General features: G+C 42.4%; 1 protein-coding gene across 1 annotated transcript in view; it reads left to right on the forward strand.

The window, feature by feature from the left end:
- The first annotated feature begins 305 nt into the window (after positions 1 to 305).
- The window catches only part of CCDC126 (coiled-coil domain containing 126), a 54021-nt gene continuing 47020 nt past the window's right edge, over positions 306 to 7306 (forward strand). Inside the window, exon 1 of the mRNA XM_007447459.1 lies at positions 306 to 469. The gene's annotated coding sequence lies outside the window, so the exon portion shown is untranslated. The remainder of the gene's footprint in view (positions 470 to 7306) is intronic.

Below are 7306 nucleotides of genomic sequence, written 5' to 3' on the forward strand. Positions count from 1 at the left end.
TACGCTCTCCTTTCAGCGCCCGCAGCGAATTAAGGCAGAGAGAAGTCCTCCCTCAAGCTAAGCTCATCCGAAAAAGGAGCCTGCAGGCGCCTCTGGTTGCTGTGCAACGGCGTCGTCCTGACCCGGAGTAGGTGCTGACGGGTTAGAAACACGTGCCACCTCTTCCGCCTTCCGGGACTACATCCCCCACAATGCCGCACGTCGCGGGCGGCTGGTGTCCGAAGTGGGGGAAGGGCCGGGCCAGGAGGCGGAGCGGAAGCGGAGTGCGAAGGACGAGAGGAGTAAAATCTCCACCAGCTGAGAACCAACCTTATCCCTGATTCCCAGCCCCGGCCTTTCTCCATCCCGACCTGGAGGCTGTTTCGCAGGCGCAGGAGGGTGTTGACGCCCGCTAACCGGCTTTCGCTGCGCCGCCCCGGCTTGGAAGCCCGTTGGCGTCGGCGACGGTGACGAGAAGCCCACAAACAAGGTAATGGTGAGAGGGCGAGAAGGAAGGCGTCTCCGCTCGCCCTGTCTGCGTCTCTGGCTGAGCCCCTCGGGCCGGCGGCCGCCCCTCCTCTGCCGCGCTCTGCACCGGTCCGCACGCCGCCCCATCGGGGCCGCTGCCGCCGGGCGTCCACGGAGCCCCGGCTCGGCCACTGGCCCGCAGCCCCCGGCCACGGCCGGGGAGGCTCTTTGTCCCCTCCGGGTCTGACAGCCGCGCCCCCTTGGCCCCGGGCGGAGAACCGAGCTTGGCTCGGGCTGCGTGATCCGAGCAGGGCGGGCTCGGTCCCGTGGCCGCTGGCGCTGGGGAGCGACTAACCTGAGCTGGGGGTATGGAGAGCCCGCGAGCCAGCCGCACTCACTTCTCTGTTTCTGACAGCTCAGTTCTCTTCTGCTTTGAGAGAGAGAAAGTCAAATGCCCTTTTTAGATTTCTTGTTCAAAACTCAGCTCCTGGGTGACTGGTAAGGATGAACTTAAACAGCTGTGTCGACTGCGGCTTATACTCTCGCAAGCCTTAAGACAGCCGGGGTTCCAATCCCGCTCGACGCACTGCCTGGCTTTAATGACCTTGGTTATTAAAGGCTCTAAGCCTGAATTTCTCACTAAATGGTGGTAACAGTACACACCTTTAAGATGCTAGAATAAGAAGTAATATGCTTACAACGCCATGAATTCTTCGCTTGACGAAAAAATTATTTTGAGTATGATACATTAGCTATACTGAAGTGGCCCCTAGATTGGTGAGTTTTGTGTTTTTCCTTGTTTAATCGTTAGCACTCTAGGTTGTGTGTTCTTCACTTTATACATACCTTGTTCACCTTAAACCTAAGCAAAGAATTCTTTAAAATATGCTGTCTTCTCAATTTCCGCTGTTTTAAGATCGCTGAGAATGTTCTTAGGAAATTGATGACTTTGCTTTTCTGTGGATCAGCTTTAGGTTCAAGGACTAACCCCACCCCCAGCTGTGTCCTGTAGGGGATCCTTAGAGGAGCTTAAGTGTTTATTCTGGCAGAATAAGCATTTAGGTGTGCTGCAGTCCTGACGTGGGGCTTCACCATCTTTACCGCCTATGTCAACTTTTTTTCTTCCTCTCTCTACACTTTCCCACTGTTTAGTAATTTCCCATCTTTGGGATTTTGTGTTTCCAAGTTGTAGTTTTTGGTCTCAGGATAAATTGAATGATTGCAATACATTTTATAAGGAATGACTTGAAACATTTCACATTAGTTCTTCTTCAGTTTCGATTGTTCTTGCACTGTTTTCTCTGAACTTCAGTGACATAGGTGTTGAGTTTTTCTTCAGGGAAATCATTATGGTCCTTAGTTGAAATTGTTTTCAGTTAAAATGTCTGTTCTGTACTACTCTTGAGTTCAAGCACTGTTGTGCAGTCTGTGAAATAACATGTTCTGAGTAATGCTACGTAAAGGTACGGTGAGGAAAAGCCAGTGGAGCATGATGAATTTTGTGTAAGGCCTTGAGTGACGCATGCATTAAAAAAATACCTTTACAAAGAAAAGGAGAAATCTAATGAATGTATTTCATAAGAATACCAGAGAACCATAGAGTAAATAAGTGAAAAATTTAAACTGTGGGAGATGGCATAATGCACATAAAGATTTCTGATTCATTTAAAAATGTGTGGCAGAAATACTCGTTTTGAGTAAAAATTTTTCTCTGTTAGTGATATTTAGTGCTGCTTAGGAGACAGAGTAATGGCTATAGAAATAGGAGGCCTTGGTTCTTGTCCTAGCTCTGTCACTGTTTATACAACCTTAGTTTCCTTTGCGGTCCTCAATTTCCTTCTCTCTCAAATAGTGAATTGATCTGATTCCAAGGACTCTTCTAACTCAAACTTTGCAATGATAAGTTTTTTTAATGTGGACAAAAAATGATGTAAACCCTTTTAGTCATTTATTTGTGTCTTAGGTTTTTTTATTTTCCACTCACCTTGAGGAAGGGGATATACACGACAGAACTAGAAAGCTGCTGTAAACAAGAATCTCTCCTGACCACTTCATCCCTCTTTCATGAGCTGCACATGTTTTCTCTGCATTTTTGACATGCTTAGTTCTCTTCCTCCCTACTACGTATCTCTTTTTTTTTACTCATAGCCTCTTTATTATGCCTGCTTTTATATAACTTGAGTTTGTCAATCCCTAATTCAACTTCATTGTTTCTTTCTGTGATTTCTTTTACTTTTTGCTCCTACCCCCAACATATAGGTTTTTTTAGGGGCCAATTTTTGTTGGAGGCCTCAGGCAGAGGTGCCCAGTGCTAGTCTAGTTAGCTGTGGAAGGGGACATGGGGTCATGCGACACAAAACATGATTGGCTGAGGCAGTGGGGAGGTCAGGTTCCGAGACGGAAATATCTAGTAGTGCATAATATATTTTGGAGTAAACTTTTACTGTGACATAGTGATTGGGTAGTTTACCTTTTGCTCTAACATTCTCTTCTTAACCTATTTTACCCATTTTCTTTTATCTGTCTTTATACTCTTCAATGTTGTTGTCTTCTCTTGCCTTTCCCCAATATGCTATCGAAAAACGATCTTATATGTTGAGATGTGATATTTCTGTATCTTAGCTGGAATTTTTTTTTTTTTTGCGGTACACAGGCCTCTCACTGTTGTGGCCTCTCCCGTGGCGGAGCATAGGCTCCGGACGCGCAGGCTCAGCGGCCATGGCTCACGGGCCCAGCCGCTCCGCGGCATGTGGGATCTTCCCAGACCGGGGCACGAACCCGCGTCCCCTGCATCGGCAGGCGGACTCTCAACCACTGCGCCACCAAGGAAGCCCCTTATCTGGAATCTTAGTGTAGCTTCTCTCAAGGCAGTTCACATTTTAAATCTTAGACCTAATTAGGAGTGGATGCTGTGTCCTATGTTAAATTTTTTCCCCTAGATATTAGCCTCAGGCAATATTATGGAGAGAAAATAGACAATATTGTAGGAATGAGCCTTTCTTCTGAAATTACATTCAAAGGCAAGTCTGTGGCGTACTTATTTCTTTTTTTGGAGAGAACTCTCTGAACCTCTGCGCTCTAGTGAACATACTGTGTCTTTTTGTAATAAATATCTGCTTTTCCAGCTATAAATTATTTAGGAGACCAATAGGCAGTGATTCTTCTAGCACCTTTGGCTGAATGAGAGCTTCTGTGCTTGCTAGTTGCTGCTATCGCTGTCGATAGTTACTTTAGCTATAGTCAGTGGCATAAAAAGTAGAGCACTGAATGAATGCAAAAATGGGATTTGAAGGAAAGATTTCCAAGGTAGGATTGGCCATCCATTAATGTTTTCAGCCTTGCTATTGCAACGTTTGCATAAAAAATATCAATACAAGGAAGTATTTCAAGATAGGCAGTGTGAAATGTAGTGTTTTTAATATTTTTGACTGCAACCCATAGCAAGAGATCTTTTTACCTCAAGACTCCATAGATATGTAACTCTGTGTGTGCATATCAATGTTTGAAAATATATATATAAAAAAATGAAAAAAGTTTCACAAAACAAAATCTGTATTGTGTACAACCTACTCTGATGGTTTCTGTTTCATCCTGTTGTTTAAAAAGTGCCAGTTGAAAAGTAGATTCTTGTTCCTTGCTTTTGAAAAAACGCTGGAGTCCTGGACTGAGAGTTTGGATGCCTAATTTCCCCCAGTTTTTGATGTTGGGTAGTCATTATCCTCCTTGTGCTTCCCTTTCCTTGTCTTTAAAATGAGGGTATTCTAGTTTAAATATTCACTGATTCTCCATCTTTACTTTTCCCTAGTAATAATGTTGTACTAACATATTTGTCTTTAGGTCTTTGGCTAGGGAGAGACCACTGAAAAATTGCTCAGACATCTGGCTGCTTGCATGTTTGCTGTTTGGCACATGGCATAATAGAACTTTGAACACATCTTTGCTTATGTGTAAATCTTGTAAATGGGAGTGAATACATTAAGACCCGTAACACAGTAAATATACAAATTAAGAAAAAAATTCCTCCATGTTCTTTGTTTTTCTACTTTTGTGTTTTTTAACAAGGAATATTTTAGAGTTTGAAAAATTGTATTTAAAATGCTTAATAACAATTGTAAAGTAACATGCCAGTGGATTGCTATATAGACTTTATTCCTGCCTCATCTTACCACTGCCCTTTTCATAGTAGAAAACGCCAAAAAGGGTATGTTTTTCTGTGTAAAGTCCACCATGTCAGGTCATTACTGTTCATATGTTACCGAACAGTGGAACTGTCATTTTCGTAAGAAAGGGGAATACAGAGCTTTCTTTGCTTGTGAGTTTCCTTTTGTTCACTTTGGACGATTTCTCCAAACCAGGCCATTCCATGTAGGGATTGGGATCCCTCTCATTTTCCTGTGTTTGTACTGAGGAGACTAGGAATGAGGAATTTACCCCTCCTTCCAAGATTCTGGTTGGAATTCTAAAGGTTTTAGTTAGAAGGAAATTGGAGCCAGACTTTGTACTTCCTCTTCTTTCTCAGATCAGACCTCATTAGAGGGCCTTCCTTGACCTCATACCTCATATAGACTCCTCACACATTCTCACATCACCCTGTTTATTTTTTCCATAGCAATTTATCACAAGCTGCAGTTGGCTTGTTTCTGTGTTTGCTTGTTAACCATCCCGCTCCTACTAAAGCGTGGTCTCCAGAATAGCAGGAATCCTGTCTTGTTTCATCTTTTACATTTCCTGTTTCTGGCACATAGTAGGTGCTTTAATAAATATTGTGAATGAATAAGTGAGCGAATGAATAAATCAAGTTCTTTCATGCTTTAAATGAAATTGCACTTAGTAAAGGTTGTGTTTGAATATGGGTCTTTCTGCATACCCCCCACTCTGTTCCTTTTTTTTCTGGAAATGTGTTCTTTCTTGTCATTGTATTTATTGATCATGGTGAAGATATCTACATCCAGAAGACTTTGTATTTATCTTTGTTTTACTTCATATTTTTTCTATTGTAGTTTTTTGCCTATGTTTTAAAAAAAAGATCGAAGATTTCTTAAATTCTTCTTGTAGCAACTTTGTAATACTTTGATTTATATGAATCAACATATTTGAACTTTAATATGTGAACCTGATAATTTAAAGAACAAATTACACATCTTCAGAATTTTAGGATCATTGCCCTAAACCGCCATTACTGTTTTCTTGTTACGTTCCTTTAAAGCAAAACAGAACAAGGTTCATTTAATAATACAATTCATCCAGTACTTACAAACGCAGTTCTTCTAATGGAGGTACAGGAGGTAGTATAGAATAGAGAAAAACCTAAATACTGAGTCAGGACCTGTGTGCAGGACCAGTGCACTTTCTGCCACTAACTCATTGCCTCATTTTAGGCAGGACAGTTAACATCTCTGGGCTTTAGTTCTTTCATCTGAAATGTGAGAATACTGAATTAGATTTCTTCTCAGGTCCTTCCAGCCTAGAAATGGATAATCGAAGATACAGTTGTCCCTCGGTATCCGCAGGACATTGGTTCCAGGTCCACCTCCACCTTTACCACCCCACAGCCATGGATACCAAAATCTATGGGATGCTCAAGTGCCTTATATAAAATGGCATATTATTTGCATATAACCTACACACGTCCTCCTGTGTACTTTAAACCATCTCTAGATTACTTATAATACCTAATACAATGTAAATGCTATGTAAATAGTTGCCGGTGCATGGCAAATTCAAGTTTTGCTTTTTGAACGTTCTGGAATTGCCTTTTCTTAAATATCTTCTATCTGCCGTTGGTTCAGTCTGTGGATATGCAACCCACCAACTGTAATTTTATCTTGAAATTCCCATCTCCTCTGCCCCTCTACCCCCCAGAAACATTGCAGGGAGGTCATATTGGTGCTTGGGAGATGGTGGGGTTAGGCTCAGGGGTGTGCTTAAATATAAGGCATCTCTTCTGATTCTTCTCCAGGCTGTATGGGAGTTGTGGCTGCAGTGTAGGGCATGTGACTCTTGCCCTTAAAGGACCTGGGACTTAAAGAGACAAGGCTTACACACATGATAGAGTGATATGATGTGTAAAATCACATTGGTATAAAATAATGTGCTGTGAGATGTGAGAGAAGGCCAAAGTGGGCTAGAGTAAGGTTATGAGGTTTTGAAATCCTTCTGGCGCAGGTAGCATTTAAGCAGATACTCTAGTCTCATTTTAGGCTATATGGAAGAGGAACTGTTCTCATCAACAGCATGCTATTATGTCATCTTTTAGGACTAGGTAATTCTTCAGTGACTACTACCAATGTGCTATTTCATGTTGTACAAAAATTCTGCGAAGAAATTTTTTTCAAGACTGCAGCCTGACTGCTACTGACTGAGTGAGAGGCTGTAAGGAAACATGTCTGGTAAATAAAAATGTTATATAACTGTAAGGTATTATTGTAAGTAGATAGGGTAGGGGGTCCCTGGAGGAAGAGAACCAGGCATGGCTTTCTTGACATGAGAGAAGCCATTTTTGGCCTAAGACATTTTGTGATCTAAGCCTAGCCATAATGCTTGCCCTTGAACAGGTCTCAGTAATTAATGATCTTAAGGGCACAGAAGAATGTAGAAACATTCAAGCAAAGATAATGATATCAGTTGTAAAGGCTCCAAGTTGTTTCAGTGGTGAAGATTAGCCTGAAGTGCTCAACTACCAGATCAGCTGGAACCTAAGGGATGACTTTGACCTTTTGTGATCCTTCTAACTTCAATCAAATAAAGGGGCTGCCCAAGCCCCTTCCTGAATATGCATATACCCTTAGCTTGAAACTTCTGGGCTTCCCTGGTGGCGCAGTGGTTGAGAGTCCGCCTGCCGATGCAGGGGACACGGGTT

The sequence above is a fragment of the Lipotes vexillifer genome, unplaced genomic scaffold, assembly GCF_000442215.2.
Source record: "Lipotes vexillifer unplaced genomic scaffold, Lipotes_vexillifer_v1.1 scaffold474, whole genome shotgun sequence".
NCBI lineage: Eukaryota > Metazoa > Chordata > Mammalia > Artiodactyla > Lipotidae > Lipotes > Lipotes vexillifer.